Below are 16,342 nucleotides of genomic sequence, written 5' to 3'. Positions count from 1 at the left end.
GTCTAAATAAAAATGTTGGTAACAATAAAAATCAATGCATAATAACTCACCAGTAGTCACAGATCTTTTGTACTTCATGTTTGAGAATTGCTTGTTTTTTGCAGGGTCATCCATCAAACTAGCCATTGGCAGCTGGTGGTCTTTCCTTCTTGGCATCACGGTTGTTTCTGTACAGGGCAGGCTCACCGAGTTGGGTCTAACTGGGGGGGGGGGGAGCTGTCGCACTGAAAGAAAGAAACAACCAACAATTCTCAAGCCTCTTACATGTGCATCACAAGATACTCCCACTGGCAGCAGCTATTGGTCTCTCTCTCCTAATTCACCTCTTATCAGATGTTCAGGCTGGCCATCTGGGTGCAAGGCCTGCCTGGGAACTGAGTGGCAAGTGCCAAAGGGGAGCCTTTCCACCATGTAGGCCTGGCAGCACCTCTCTTTGGGGCGTGGCGTTGCTCAGAGACCAGGGGTGATGGCGACTGCTGCCCAGAGGACTCCCAAGGAGATGAGGGGGGAGGCTGAAAGGACACTCCACAAGGTAGAGTGCTCCAAAAGGGGGGAGGGGCTGCCAGCTCTGCAGGCGAGGGGTGACATAACTGGGCTTCTGAGGAGCCACAGAAAGGATGGAGTTGGTCAAGGGAGCTGTGGACTCAAAAAGATTGAAAACCTCTGGTGTAACCAATTAGAAGTGAACATGAGGGGTTCATGAGTTGTCCACGTTCTTAGGTATCCAATTATATTGCTTGTGAAGATCGGGCATGAGGTAATCATATATAGAGAAAGTTATAAAAGTGCCTTGAAGGGTATACAGGTTGCCCAGCTTTTGGAGATATCCTCTGGGCCACTCTTGCTCCTGCTTGCATAAAACGGAATCCATTCCACACATTGTTTATCTTCTTTTGGCTTTAAGAACCAGAGGAACTAAGACCCTCTTCTCAGTGTTTGTAAAAAAAAGAAAAAAGAAGGTTCTGACCTCCCTTTGTCGCCTCAGCCTGGTCCTCAGCCTAGTCCTTGGACCCTTGTCGGCATAAAAGAGTCCGTGAGGAGAGTATGCTTGCAGAGTACTTTCTGCTTTTATTCTTAAAAGTCTTTCTGCAAAAGCGACTGACCAACTGTACACACATCAACACTACCAGCTTTCACTAACCAACCAACCAATCCAACACCAAACTAACATTTCTCACTCTATATAGACAGCCCGGTGCAGGCCGCTGACTCATGCTGACCCAGCTTTTTAAGCATTAAAGAAACAGCAGCTAATTTTTAGCCACCTCTTTGTAGGGTAACAATATGGAGGTGAAGTAACAAGGTTTAGTGAGCAGGAAGAGTTGGAGGCAGAGGACAGTTCAGACTCTGAGGTAGAAAGTGAGGTTGGAGAAGTGTGGAACTAGGAGACAGAGAGCCAGCCTGCTTCAAAAGCCATGGAGTCTCCTCACTCTGGCTGCACCCAGTTTCGATGTAGGAGTGCAAATATCCAGAGTGTGGGGTCAGGTGGGATTACTATGAGGAATTATAAAATATGCATCAAGCCATTGTGTCCACGATGAATGCATTGTGTTGACTGGGTTTGATATATTGACAATAATTTCTGATCAAATCCCACAACCCTCTGCATCTCTGGCCATTTCCTCTATTGTCCATTTCTCTTGCTTCACAAGTCACATACACAGCCCAGTTGTCGCCAGGCAGGCATCTTGGGCCATAAAGATAGTGGGCAAGCTTCTTTGAAGGAGCCTTTCCAATATGTTAATCTCAGGATGTTAATCTTAGGGCCAGGAAACAGGGTTCACATGATCACTGTCCTCCTGGCCATCCTTCTTATCATATGTATTGCTTGTTTATCACCTCCGGGATTGCCAAATGTCCTCCTTTGTAGTTCTGTTATTTGTTTACCCCATAAATATGTGTGCTTAATTAGTTTAACTTTGTCCCCACGTGGGTTTGTTGAAATGCACAGAAGAAATCTGATTGGTTCTTTCAAACACTCTGTAAAAGTTCTTTTGTGAATAAAACGACCTGGGCCGAGGGGGCTAGAGACACAGGCACAGAGAGACTATTATACGCACCCCTCCCAGAGTCTTGCTGGTTCAATCAGAGTTCAATCCTTCCTTTACTTTGAGAACGGCTCACTTCTCTCTCGCTTGGTCTCCAAGGACATGCAGAGAAATGAAGCAGGCTGAACAGAAATCAGTTGTGCAAAGGGGCAGATTGAAACTGCTTGGGATAGACCCTGGAGAGGAGTAGCATTAGTGGGCAGTGGGATGGTGGGGGCCTTCAGTCCTTACAACTACCCCATCAGGGCAAAAGCTGCAGAGAAGGGTTGCTGGGATCACTAGGCCAGACTGCTTCTGTTTCACTTGGAATAAAGAGTTAACTTTACTGACTTCTCTGTTGTTTTAATTGCTGACCTATAGCTTACCCAAGTCCTGACATAGCTGGACTTTGGGGGAGGGGTTGTCTGTATCATGAAAAGCTTTTCCAAAAATCTTAACGGGCACAAAAGCGCCTCCTCTCCCACCCAGTGATACTGATGTAAAATAGAATGTCCCTTATAAACCCTTATAGGTCAAAGCCAGCATTTTGAATTAGGACAGGAAATGATTGAAGAAAGCAGAGTCATTTGTCACAAGGAAAACACGTGATGGATAATTTAGCAATCTGCAAACATGGACCCCACATTCTGTTTAAGAACTGTCCCATACATCTGCTCCTTGGATGAATTAACTCTCCTTCCGGAACTGCTTCCCCCACTCCCGCCTTCTGACATTGCCTGTGTCACTTGAGAGAGTCAGTTTATCTCTACCACACTCTGCATTCCTGCCCTTCTCACAGCAACGAGGAATTGATAAACTACTGTCTGGGAAGAATGCGAGCCTCTCTCTTGTTGGCTGCTTCCCGACTCCGTTGCAAATTTAAGATTGTTCTGTACAGTCACGTTGATCGTCTTTATTACCTGCTGCCAAAAACTTTTCAGTGGAGTGTAATCTCATGTGAAACTGACTTGATTAATTTGCTTTAAGGTACAAAGAAAGGTAGGTCAGCTTTGGTGACCCGTGACCAAGCATAAACCGCTGCAACATTGTGTTCATGAGACTTCCCTTGATGAATTTTCAGCTGGGGTCAAACAGGGTGGATGCCCTCTTGACCAGAGAAAGATTACCACGACCTGTTAAAGCAAAGAGCTGATTGGCGATTTTTTCTTTCTTTCTCCTGCTTCCCAGATGACACAAATATGCCGTTAGTTCTGATCCTAAGGCTGTTTGTGCACTTCCAGTGCATGCATCACCCCAATGCCTGCCGTTTCTCCATGACCTTGAGTTCCACAAGCTTTGGAGGTAATTTAGCCAGGGAGTGCTTGAATGTTCTATCATGCTACTAATTTTTTACTTCTCATTTACACAAATAACAGTGGTGCCCCGCAAGATGAATGCCTCGTGAGACGGAAAACTCGCTAGACGAAAGGGTTTTCCATTTTGGAGGTGCTTCGCAAAACGAATCTCCTATGGGCTTGCTTCACAAGACGAAAATGTCTTGCGAGTTCCTGCGGGTTCCCCCCCCCCCCCCGTTTCTAAGCCACTAAGCCGCTTATCAGCTGATCCGATAAGCCGGTAAACCGCTAAAAGCCACTAATAGCACTAATCCGCTAATCTGTCAATGGGCTTGCTTCGCAAGACGAAAAAACCGCTAGACGAAGAGAATCACAGAACGGATTCTTTTTGTCTTGCGAGGCACCACTGTATAAAGTATTGTCAGGGAACTGCCATCGGAGGAACAGGTGGTGGAAGGGCTCACGGAGGCTGGGAGAGACTCAGCAGCGGAAGCAGGCACCAGCAGGGGGAGAGGTGGGTCTCTGGTGGAAGGGCTCACGGAGGCTGGGAGAGACTCAGCAGCTGAAGCAGGAACCAGCAGGGGGAGAGGTGGATCTCTGAGGGAAAGCGAGCAAGAGGGAGGGCTCAGGGACACGTCCAGCGAGAACAGTGGGGAGGCATCTGAACCTCCCATAGGGAGACCCACTCCTCGCCGGAAACTGTCACGCTGCGAGTCCAGAAGACGTGTTTCCGTTAAGGAGCTTTTATGCTGGAAACGATTCCGAAAGCAACCACTGTCGGAATCTGCAAGTGACTAGAGCAGCCATGTCTGAGGGGCTCCGTCACAGACAGAGGTTTGTGAACTTGCACAGACTCTGAGGGACTACGCTTTTACGCACAAGCAGCTCATCATCCCATCACAAGTATATACATATAGTTGTACCTTGGTTTTCGAACAGAATGCATTCCAGAAGTCCGTTCGACTTCTGAAACGTTCGGAATCCAAGGAGTGGCTTCTGATTGGCTGCAGGAGTGTCCTGCAGCCAATCGGAAGCTGTGCCAGACATTCAGCTTCTGAGGCAAAGTTTGCAAACTGGAACACCTACTTCCGGGTTTGCAATGTTCGAGTTCCACGTTGCTTGTGAACTAAGCTGTTTGAAAACCAAGGTACGACTGTATTCAGCTGTTTCAATCTGCGCCTTTGCACAACTGATTTCTGTTCAGCCTGCTTCGTTTTTCTGCATGTCCTTGGAGACCAATCGAGAGCCAGAGGGAGGAGGAGACTCCATGGCTTTTGAAGCAGCCTATCTCTCTTTCTCCTAGTTCCACACTTCTCCAACCTCATTTTCTGCCTCAGAGTCTGAATTGCCCTCTGCCTCTGATTCTTCCTGCTCACTATACCTTGTTACCTCACCTGCGTATTGTTACCCTACAAAGGGGGTCTTAGTTCCTACGGTTCTTCAAGCGAAAAGAAAGGATTCCGATTTATGCAAGCTGGAACAAGAGTGGCCCAGAGGATATCTTCAAAAGCTGTTTCCAAAAGCTGTTTCTGTACAGTGGTACCTCGGGTTACAGACACTTCAGGTTACAGACTCCGCTAACCCAGAAATAGTACCTCGGGTTAAGAACTTTCAGGACGAGAACAGAAATTGCGCAGCGGCAGCAGGACACCCCATTAGCTAAAGTGGTACCTCAGGTTAAGAACAGTTTCAGGTTAAGAATGGACCTCCAGAACGAATTAAGTTCTTAACCCGAGGTACCACTGTATATGATTACCTTGTGCCTGATCTTTCCAAGCAATATACAGTGGTACCTCAGGTTAAGTACTTAATTCGTTCCGGAGGTCCATTCTTAACCTGAAACTGTTCTTAACCTGAAGCACCACTTTAGCTAATGGGGCCTCCTGCTGATGCCACGCTGCTGGAGCACGATTTCTGTTCTCATCCTGAAGCAAAGTTCTTAACCTGAGGCACTATTTCTGGGTTAACGGAGTTTGTAACCTGAAGCGTGTGTAACCTGAAGCATATGTAACCCGAGGTACCACTGTAATTGGATACCTGAGCACGTGGACAACTCATGAACCCCTCAAGTTCACTTCTAATTGGTTACACCAGAGGTTTTAAATCTTTTTGAGTTCATAGCTCTCCAACTCCATTCTTTTTGCGGCTCCTCAGAAGCCCAGTTATGTCACCCCTCGCCTGCAGAGCTGGCAGCCCCTCACCCCTTTTGGAGCACTCTCCCTTGTGGAGTGTCCTTTCAGCCTTCCCCCTCGTCTCCTTGGGGGTCCTGTGGGCAGCAGTTGCCACCGCCCCTGGTCCCCGAGCAACGCCACACCCCAAAGAGAGGTGCTGCCAGGGTGGAAAGGCTATCCTTCAGCAACCAACACTCAGCTGCCAAGCAGGCCAGATGGCAAGGCTGAGTATCTGATCAGAGGTGAATTAGGAGGGGAGTTGAGAGACAGACCAACAGCTGCTGCCAGTGGGAGTATCTTGTGATTCACATGTAAGAGGCTTGAGAAATGTTGGTTGCTTCTTTCTTTCAGTGCGACAGCCCCCACCCCCCATGTGAGACCCAACTTGGTGAGCCTGCCCTGTACAGAAACAACCGTGATGCCAAGAAGGAAAGACCACCAGCTGCCAATGGCCAGTTTGATGGATGACACTGCAAAAAACAAGCACTTCCAAAACATGAAGTACAAAAGGTCTGTGACGAGTGGTGAGTTATTATGCATTGATTTTTATTGTTACCAACATTCTTATTTTGACAGGCCTACTCAGATGTTTATAAAGCTTGTAAGAGTTTTAATTTGTCTTAGTTTATTCTATTGTGGTTTTGCCATTTGTTAAATAAAAGGATAATTTTATTGCTTTATCCTCTGGGAAACTGTTTGGAGGGTTTTTTCCTACCATGAAGTGGAGCGTAAATTTTATGAAATTAATGAATTAATTAAATGTGATTTGCCATGTGTGAAGCTACATTTAAATGAGAAGTACTGCAGTTCCATTACTGCTGCACTGCAGTTCAACTATAAAATCATATTTTAAGTCAGATGCCATCTTAAGTTTTTGTTGTCAGGTGCTCCTTTGTATTCAGACCAGGCCTGAGTAATATAATGTAGCACTTGGGAATGAAGATGCAGCCCAGAAGCCCAGCACTGGAGGCCAACATAGAGAAGACCTGCACGGCTACCATGTATTTCCCCTTGGTGCTCAGGTAAGTGGGTACAAAGGACACCCAAACACTGCAGAAGACCAGCATGCTGAAGGTGATCAGCTTGGCTTCATTGAAGGACCCTGGAAGCTTTCTGGCTAGAAAAGCCACTGTGAAGCAGATGGCAGCCAGGAAGCCCATGTAGCCGAGGGCACCATAAAACATGGCAACAGACCCTTCGTTGCATTGCATGATGATCTCTCCAGGCTGAGACTGCATGTCAGAATCTGGGAATGGGGGAGACACCCCCAGCCAGGTACTGCAGATGATAACTTGAACACCAGAACAGGAAATGATAATGGAGTTAGCCAGACCCTTCCCCAGCCATCTCCTCACCTTGCTCCCGGGTTTTGTGGCCATGAAGGCCAGCACCACAGTGATGGTTTTAGCCAATACAGAAGACACGGCAACTGAGAAGATTATGCTGAAGGCCGTTTGTCGGAGAAGGCAGGTCAATTTCCTTGGCCAGCCAAGGAAGAGGAAGGAGGACAAAAAGGAGAGCAAGAGAGAGATGAGGAGGATGTAGGAGAGGTCACGATTGTTGGCTTTGACAATGGGAGTTTCCTGGAATCTAATGAAGATTCCTAATACAAAGCTTGTGATTAAAAATAAGAAGAGGGCAATGGAAACCAAGAGGATCCCCAACTTGTCTTCATATTCTAGGAAGCTGATAATCTTGGGGACACACTGATCATGGTTCTTGCTTGGATGCTCATCTTCTGGACATTTGTTGCAATGGTCTGCATCTGCAATGATAAAGAGTTACTTCACTGTCCTATGATTTTTGTTCCATGTATCATACAGGTCTTTGTATTAGTCTCGATTCTTCAACATGCCATAATATATTGGGTGGCAGCTTATACCAGAGACCTAGAATGTCCTAAATCATGCTATTGAGACTCCTGGCTTCACTCTGTCTACCCTTTTGGGTCAGCCTCTTCTAGTTGGTGGTAATCAACACTAGTATGACTATCTCATTGATAATTATTCGGTATGTACAGTACCTCTTTATATATTTTGTTTTACTGTATAACATTCATGCAGGTTGCTCAGTTTTGTTGTCATTCATTGCTAGCAATGCCTTCTATTCCATTTCCAGCTAATGAAGACTTTATTCCGAAGCAGTGAACTGTTCCGGATACGTTGTCCTCTTCAGACTTCCTTTTAAGACTTCTGAGAGACGTCTTCCTTTGACACTTTGATAGGATGTCTTCCTTTGAGACTTTCATAGGACGTCTTCCTTTGAGAGACAGCTTGGCGTTCCTCACTATTCAATGACCTGTTTAACTCCTCATTTGACTCTTATATATACAACAGCTTAAAGTCACTCGTATATTTTGTGAGATGTACATTATTTTGAAGTGGCGTATTAGCATATTTTGGGTGACATTGTAATTAATTATATATCCAATACCAGTTATTAGCCAGTGTGTTGCATTTGCATTGATTGTTACATTTTGCAACACAGGGGGTTGTGTTTGTCTTCTAGTTGGTGGGACATGCCTGGTTCTGAAAGGGCTTCCTTTCCCTCTGGAATTCCTTACCTTCCTGGGTGGAGATGGTCCCACTGGGACACTGAGCACAAGCATAGCAGCAAAGCGGCTTTCCTTCTTGAATCACTTTGACGTATCCAGAAGAGCAGCTTTTGCTGCACCTTGAATGTGGAAGTGTCTAACCATAAGATGAATGAATATCAAATAAAAAGTGTTAGGGATGGGTCGATAAGCCACAGAACTGAGTAACAGGCAAAGAAAATACACAATCACTCCTCATTTTACTAGAAAACTGCTCTACCTTCTGCCCCATAGAAAAGGGTCCTTGTAGATTAGACCAGAGACCCATTATTTTCTCAGAATGGGAAACCACCTATCATTGATCTGTTGTAAATGCATTCTCTAAACTGATATCAGCATCTAGTCCAATCTGGAGCAAATTAAGCAGATGAGATGGATGCAAAGCTTCACTGCCACATGGAAGAAGGAACAGGCTTGTTTTCTCCTGCTCCGGAGGGTAGGACCGGAACCAATGCCTTCCAGTTACAACGAAGGAGATTCCAATTAAACACCAGAAAGAACATTCTGGTCTCCCTCGGGAGGTTGTGGACTCTTTCCCTGGCAGTTTTAAAGCAGAAGTTCGATGGGCATCTGTCATGGATGCTTTAGCTGAGATTCCTGCATTGCAGAGGGTTGGACTAGATGACCCTTAGGATCCCTTCCAGCTGTGCAATACTATGATTCTATGAAATGAATTAGGATGAGAAGAGCCTTAATATTTACTACAGTAGGGTGAGGGGCTCAACGGGTCTTTCTGCAAATAACACCCACTTAGTGAAGAAGAAGAAGAAGAAGAAGAAGAAGAAGAAGAAGAAGAAGAGGAGGAGGAGGAGGAGGAGGAGTAGTTTGAATTTGATATCCCGCCTCTGACTCCCTTTAAGGAGTCTCAAAGTGGCTAACATTCTCCTTTCCCTTCCTCCCCCACAACAAACACTCTGTGAGGTGAGTGGGCCTGAGAGACTTCAGAGAAGTGTGACTGGCCCAAAGTCACCCAGCAGCTGCATGTGGAGGAGCAGAGACGCGAACCCGGTTCCCCAGATTACAAGACTATCACTCTTAACCACTACACCACACTGGCTCTCTGTTCTAGTGTTCTGAAGTGCTTTTGAATTATGGTGCTGGAGGAGACTCTTGAGAGTCCCATGGACTGCAAGAAGATCAAACCTATCCATTCTGAAGGAAATCAGCCCTGAGTGCTCAGTGGAAGGACAGGTCCTGAAGCTGAGGCTCCAAGACTTTGGCCACCTCATGAGAAGAGAAGACTCCCTGGAAAAGACCCTGATGTTGGGAAAGATGGAGGGCACAAGGAGAAGGGGATAACAGATGGTTGGACAGTGTTCTCGAAGCTACCAGCATGAGTTTGACCAAACTGTGGGAGGCAGTGGAAGACAGTTGTGCCTAGCGTGCTCTGGTCCGTGGGGTCACGAAGAGTCTGACACGACTAAATGACTAAACAACAACAACAGTGTTCTGAAGGCACTGAATAACAGGGATTCTTAACCCTTGGTTTTCCTCACCTGAACAAGCTGCGCAAGCCGCACAATGGCATCTTCGTCAATGCTGAACCTTTTGTCTGGAGGTGCTTGCTGCTTGAGACTCCCAATTTTCACAGAAGCCACAGAAGTGTTGGGCCACACCACCCTGGTAAAAATATCAAAGTTGACGGCCAACTCCCCATCCCCATCCATGGAGGTGTTGTAAGATCCAAAGTTCCTCAGAAATGAGTGGAACTAGAACGACACATGGATAAAAAGAGCATCACTTCAGTGTTTCCCATTAGGGGATGGGACGAAACGTGAAGTTCTTTTATTGGAAATTATGTTTCGTTGCTCTGATTGTAACCAAATCTTGCACAACGGTTCCAGAGATGAAGCTTTTAGCACCGGATTCCGACTATCCCTGGTTGTTCTTCCTGCTTATTGCTGGTGCTGTCAGAGAAACAAAACTCTTCTGACTCTGGGGAGGCGGCCATGGAGGCTTTTCAGCACTGGGTCACCAGATAAACCAATTCTGCCTCAAAAGCTCACTCCACTCCTCCTGCTGCTTGAATGGACAGCCCCTTCCCCTCTCTTCTCTTTCTCTCCCTTTCATTTGCTTGCTTTCTGGGCTTAGTGGGGAAAGCACCTGCTGGTTGGAAGGCCCCTGAGCGATTTCCCCACTGTTACCCTGTGATTCTTGCCACATTTGCCACTTCTTATTTTTTATCAATTTTCCAAATGATTACAAATCTTGCCGGATTGCTTCAATTTAATACAATGTAATTTAATTCCATAACTGGCTTCCTGCTCTCCTTATGATATGTCCATGATGATCCCCTGTTCCTACTCATAATCTTAATCAGTCTCTAGATGACTCCCCCAGTATTTAGTGATATTATCATCCATCAGCTGCCCCTTTACATCCCTGCATACAGCAAAAAATCAAATAAACCTTAATATATGTCCTATAACAGCAAACGTGGTTTCTTTTTCCAAAGTCTGGTGTTGTATCCCAGCTTCATATATTTTCATATATCTATATAACAATGTATGGATATTATTCCTGCATTGCAAGGGGTTAGACTAGATAGCCCTTGGATCCCTTCCAACCCTAAGATTCTATGAAATGTAACTGATTATAGTTACTGTATCATACTATATAATTCTTACTGTAATTCTTGCACTTTCCTTCTTCCTCTTTCTCCCCCCTTTCCCTTTCATCGCTTTAATACACACACACACGTTAAATTTGGCCGCCTCAGAAGTTCCTCCACCATGGGTTAGAAATACAAGAAAAGGTTGTTGCTTTTTCTGTAGCAATGCCACCCCCAACCCGCAAAAAACAAACAAGCCCTGATTGGTGAGATACCCTTCCAAAATGCATAAATATTGAAGAAGTGGAGGGTGCTTGTGGGATCTCCACAAAGCCTGTTCTAAATAATGATAGAACACTTTTGCACAGTTCATTAGTACTATCAGTGATGGAAAAAGGAATACCTGCCATGGCTGTAGCCTCTGAAGCCTCTGCCCGTCTCCTCCACCCATCATTGCCACCTGCTTGGATCTGGATGAGTAAGCAGCATTTAAGGCATGTGCCACAACATACGCACTGCTATAGATGTTGTAGTTGTCTGGAGAAAGACTCTGCACAAGGATATCCAGGGGCAATTCCCCTTTTTGTTCACATCTGAGACGTTCTTTCGCAGAAAACAAGTGCTTTGAAATGAAACAATCAAATACTGTCCGCCAGTAAGGAACTAAGCGACTGAAGTCAAAATTGTCCTGTTTTAGGACAACCTCTGTCTGAATTAAGAAGGAAAAGAAACAGTGGCGGTGCTGGAGTTGTAATCTCCAGTCAGACAACGTTGGGGTGATGTCCCACAAAGCAGTTGTGATCCAGACTTTCCCCTCAGTTGACTGTAGCCACAATGTGAGTATTTGATTTATAAAGAATATTCCGCTGAAGAAAGAACGATTCTGCATAGTAAACAAATACATTGACTTGTCTCCATTTGAGAAACGAATCAACGTTAATTTTCACTTCATACCGAGTCATTTCTGGGATTCTGTATGAGACGGCAGCACAAACACCATTCGAGGTGAGCATAGGGGTCAAGGACCTCATGAACCTTTCTCCGTTGTCATTCTCTGGAGCAAAGAGACCGATCCACGTCCATCTGAAATGCAGGAGCAACTTGACAATCCCTGTGTATTGGTGGTCATCTTTGGGGAGCATCCGGTAGAAAAAAGGGAACTGAGTTTTATCATTGATGTCATGGGAGACAAACCCATAACTAACCTGGATGGGGACAGAAAAGAAAAGTGTTTTGCTTGGCTTTGTTTGAATTTCCTGAAATACAGGTCTCCTCTCCATAACATAAGATTCTGTCAGTCCAGATGGACAGGTGGAAGGAAGGAAGGAAGGAAGGAAGGAAGGAAGGAAGGAAGGAAGGAAGGAAGGAAGGAAGGAAGATTGCTACTAACAGAAACTTTCTCCCTCAGACAGCCAAACTTTAACATTTTAAAGCAAAGTGAAATTAGACTGCTCCCCAATTCACACCTGAGGGATTTTGTAGATGTCCAACATGTTCGAAATATGGAGAGAGATTTCAGAGTCTGCGCCATCTAAAACAGCCAGCAGGTTATTCTGCCTTCCACACCTGTAGTTTGGAATACTTGCATGACTGGTATAGAGCAGCTCTACCATGGCGTCGTATGTGATTCTTGCATTGTGATAGTTCTCAAAGATATTGTAGCCCAGGGTGATGTTGGGTAAGAGCCTGGGATTCTGGTTGATCTCGTGGATGGCAAGCAGGAAGGCCAGATTGTGGAGTAAAATTGTTTGTTCTTCTCCTCTGCAACAAAGCATACATCCCACACGTCACCCTATATTTAGTAATATATGTGACAATCATAGAATCAGAAAATGGTTGAGGTGGCAGGGACCCCAAAGTCTAGGCCAACCCCCTGTAACACAGGAATTGCTGATGGCCATTCATCCAAGTGACCCATCACATTTGCAGTCTCCTCTTGCTCAAGACCCTGATGTTGGGACAGATTGAGGGCACAAGGAGAAGGGGACGACAGAGGACGAGATGGTTGGACAGTGTTCTTGAAGCTACAAACATGAGTCTGACCAAACTGAGGGAGGCAGTGGAAGACAGAAGTGCCTGGCGTGCTCTGGTCCATGGGGTCACGAAGAGTCGGACACGACTAAACGACTAAACAACAACAACTTGCTCAAGGCAGCACATATGTGCCATACCTCATGCCACCATTTGACCCTGATAATAACTCTTTGATGTAAGAGAAGCCACAGGAGAGCCAAAGACTTCGTGGCTGAGTACTAATGTGCACATACATCTCCTCAGTCGAAATCCCGAAACTCTAGCCACTACATTGCACTGCCATGATGTACATTGCAGAAAGGGAGTGGGCTTGGGGAATTTGCCATTTGAAGGGCATTTACAACTACTATTCTATGATTGTATGATTTCTAGACAGTGAAAGCACCTTGAGTTTATTTTAGGAACAACACCCGTGCTTCATCAGAATCAGAATCCCAATTGCCAACCCTGAGTGAAATGTTTCTTTATTAGTTATTAATTGATTTATTGGGTTTTTTTGTATACCACCCTTCACCTGAAGATCACTGGGCACTTTACAACATGAAAATACAAAATGAGAACACAAAATACCTATTAAAAACAAAAACAAACCAGTAGTCCCCCCTCCCACAATATATTTTTTTTAAAGGTCATAAGAATGTTAATCAGCTGAAAGCCTTGGTTAAAGAGGAATGTTTTTGCCTGACCATTTTATATTGCTATAGGTTTTAAGGGGAACCCCCTTGCCCCCCAAAAACCAAAGGGAGAATGCAAGCTGCAGAGGATTTTCTGGGCTGGTCTATGCAAAACAGCCTGGCCGAGCTAGGAACATCAAGGAACAATAGAGGGCTATTGCGGGACATTGGCAGCGCAAGAGAACTTTACCTGAGGTGTGAGCAGAGAGCTGGGATTTAGGATTTGAGCTTGCCAGGGTAACAGGCTGTGAAGGAGGGAAGGAGGAGTTTTGGGGGAAAGGTTGCTGGGAGGAAGAAGGAGGAAGAAAGGCTGGGATCCATCTTTGGGAGAGGTTGGCTAGCAGAGATGCTTTGGGCTCCAGGACTAAGGTGGGGTACAAGCCCCTCTCGAAAGGACCATGAACTCTCTCCATGCAGACTGAAGGTGTAAATATGTGAATAAACCTCTTTTCTTAAAGCCACGATAGTCTCTGCTGTGCCTCCATTTTCCAAAGGACAGCACACCCTGTGTGAGTGCCTGGTACCCCATGAGCTCCTGCTACCACTAAGCAGAGAGGGGGGTGGCTCAATCTTTAGCTGCTTAGAGTGCAATTGACACCTGACCTTTGAAGCACCAAGGAATAGGTCATGCAAATCAACACTTTTTAAGGAGCTGGGTTCAAAGAATCAGTGATATAAACAACCGTTGCCATGGGAGACCCCAGTAAGTGTTTCCCTGTCAAAGTGGGCTGTAGCAGGTTACTTCCCCTTCCACTATTAAATGGCTGCAATCCAAGGAGGAAGATAACCTTTAATAGACAGGGTGTGTGTGTGTGTGTTTAGATGTGTGTAGGTGTGTGAGAACCTCTAAGTGGTGTGCACAGTGTACAATTTAATAGCAAGATCCAAAGGAACAGAAAAGACTACATGTATGCGAAAACAGCAGCACGGATGCTATTAGCCCAGAGATGGAAAGCAGACAAAGTTCCTATCAGGGAGGAATGGCAGATCAAGCTGTTAGACTATGCCGAAATGGCAAAACTGACCGGAAAGCTCAGGGACCAAGAAGACGAAAACTTCAAAAAAGAAGGGGGGGGGGAATTATAGTCTATTTAGGAGACCCCTGTAAGCAGATGAAAACATTAGCAGGATTTTAATCTTGTGATTCAGATAAATCTCTTTATATGGATATGTATTTGGTTTTATTAGGGATGCGGGTGGCACTGTGGGTTAAACCACAGAGCCTAGGACAGGGGTCTGCAACCCGCAGCTCCGGAGCCGCATGTGGCTCTTTTACACCTTAGCCACAGCTCCGGGGCTGATACTAGCGAGGGGAGGAGGCGCATTGTGCGCCCCGACACTCCCCACTGTGGCAGGCGCTGTACTGGCTGTGACGTCGCATGGGGGCGGTGCATGCGTTAGTCACGCACCATCCCGACGTCACCTTCCCGCCCGCCCGCTACATTGTAAGGGGCATGTACGCTGGTCACTGCATTGAAACGGGACGTGTACGCTGGTCACTGTTTTGAAGGGCAGTGAAGAACACACACCAAATAAAAGGTAACTTGCTAATTTAACATTTATTTCTATGAGGAGGAGTGATTCTGAGATGTCAAACAAAGAAATAATAAAAAAGTGACAAAAAAGTTATTTTTATAATGACAAGTTTGCGGCTCCCAGTTTTTTTTCGTTCGGAAACGGGTCCAAGGGGCTCTTTTTGTCTTAAAGATTGCAGACCCCTGGCCTAGGACTTGCCGATCAGAAGGTCAGTGGTTCGAATCTCTGTGATGGGGTGAGCTCCCGTTGCTCGGTCCCTGCTCCTGCCAACCTAGCAGTTCGAAAGCACATCAAAGTGCAAGTAGATAAATAAAATAAATGAAAGCAAGATCCATTAAAATGAAAATGCAGCTTAAATCGGAAAGAACAACAATATAAAATCAAATAAAACAGATATTGAGGGGATTCACACACGTACATCAGGATACAATTCTTATGGGTCATAGATTATTGTCTGAACTGAACCTCACCAGCTGGTGAAAATAGGCTGATTGCATGGCGCTGGAGGGTTCATATTGCTCCATTCCAGAATCACATCCCTACCGTAAAACGGAGATATACGAAGAAACTAGGATTTAGCAGGGGCTGATGCAAGGAAATGCCCATTGTCTCTTTTCAAGAGTCTTAAAGCATTAGATTACAGCTTGAGTACTATTAAACCCATCCCCACATAATTTACTTACGGAGATATGTGGATAAAAGGAACCTGGGAGAAAGAGCCCGGCCAGGATGCTCCACTTAGTGTGGGGATAATCCCACCGATGAGATGGTCTCCTGCTCTATAATAGTCCCAGGGATCATATCTATCTCTCACTAAATTCAAGGGGCATTTTCGCTTCAACATCCCATAGGCTGTACTGAGCAGCAGCAGAAGCAACATTTTGATGGGCAAACGTGCTGCTGTTGCCCAGTCTATTAGTGGCTCTTCTCTTCAGAATTGCCAAAACCCTCTTTCAAGACCAAAGCTGCAAGAGGGACTTTGTTAATACTGATGGAGTTCAGCTAAGGGCTTCTCATCCAGGGGGGTTGATACTAAGCTTCAAACTGACAGCATCCCTGCCCGCCTCAAACCCCAGTCCAAGCTCTCAACAGTGTGCAGAATCAACATATTTTCAGGCAGGATGCAAAAAAAATTTTATTCCCGATTCTGCTGTTTCTGCTGTTCCTGTTATTGGTCTCAAATGTGATCTTCAGAGAAATCCCTTGAGTTTTGGCAGAATTAGAGAGCCAAATCACCATTATTTCCATAATGATAAGGGAAAGACTTGGCTTTGCCATCAACCATGAATTATTTGTGTGGCTCCTTCTGCCAAAACTCTCCAATGATCCAGTGGGCAGGGGAGATTAGCAAACGTGGACAGAAGATTACTGAAGAAAAATATACCCTTACAAAAAAGCAATATTACATGAATACAGTCGTACCTTGGTTTTCGAACTGCTTAGTTCACAAGCAACTTGGAA

General features: G+C 45.5%; 1 protein-coding gene across 1 annotated transcript in view; it reads left to right on the top strand.

Annotated features, from left to right (window-relative positions):
* Positions 1-16,342, top strand: part of LOC310701103 (vomeronasal type-2 receptor 26-like) — a 255,322-nt gene that overhangs the window by 128,833 nt on the left and 110,147 nt on the right. The window lies entirely within an intron of this gene.

This window comes from Podarcis liolepis (assembly GCF_965112155.1).
Source record: "Podarcis liolepis genome assembly, chromosome: 2".
NCBI classification, from domain to species: Eukaryota; Metazoa; Chordata; class Lepidosauria; order Squamata; family Lacertidae; genus Podarcis; species Podarcis liolepis.
This window is presented reverse-complemented; position numbering and strand designations above follow the sequence as displayed.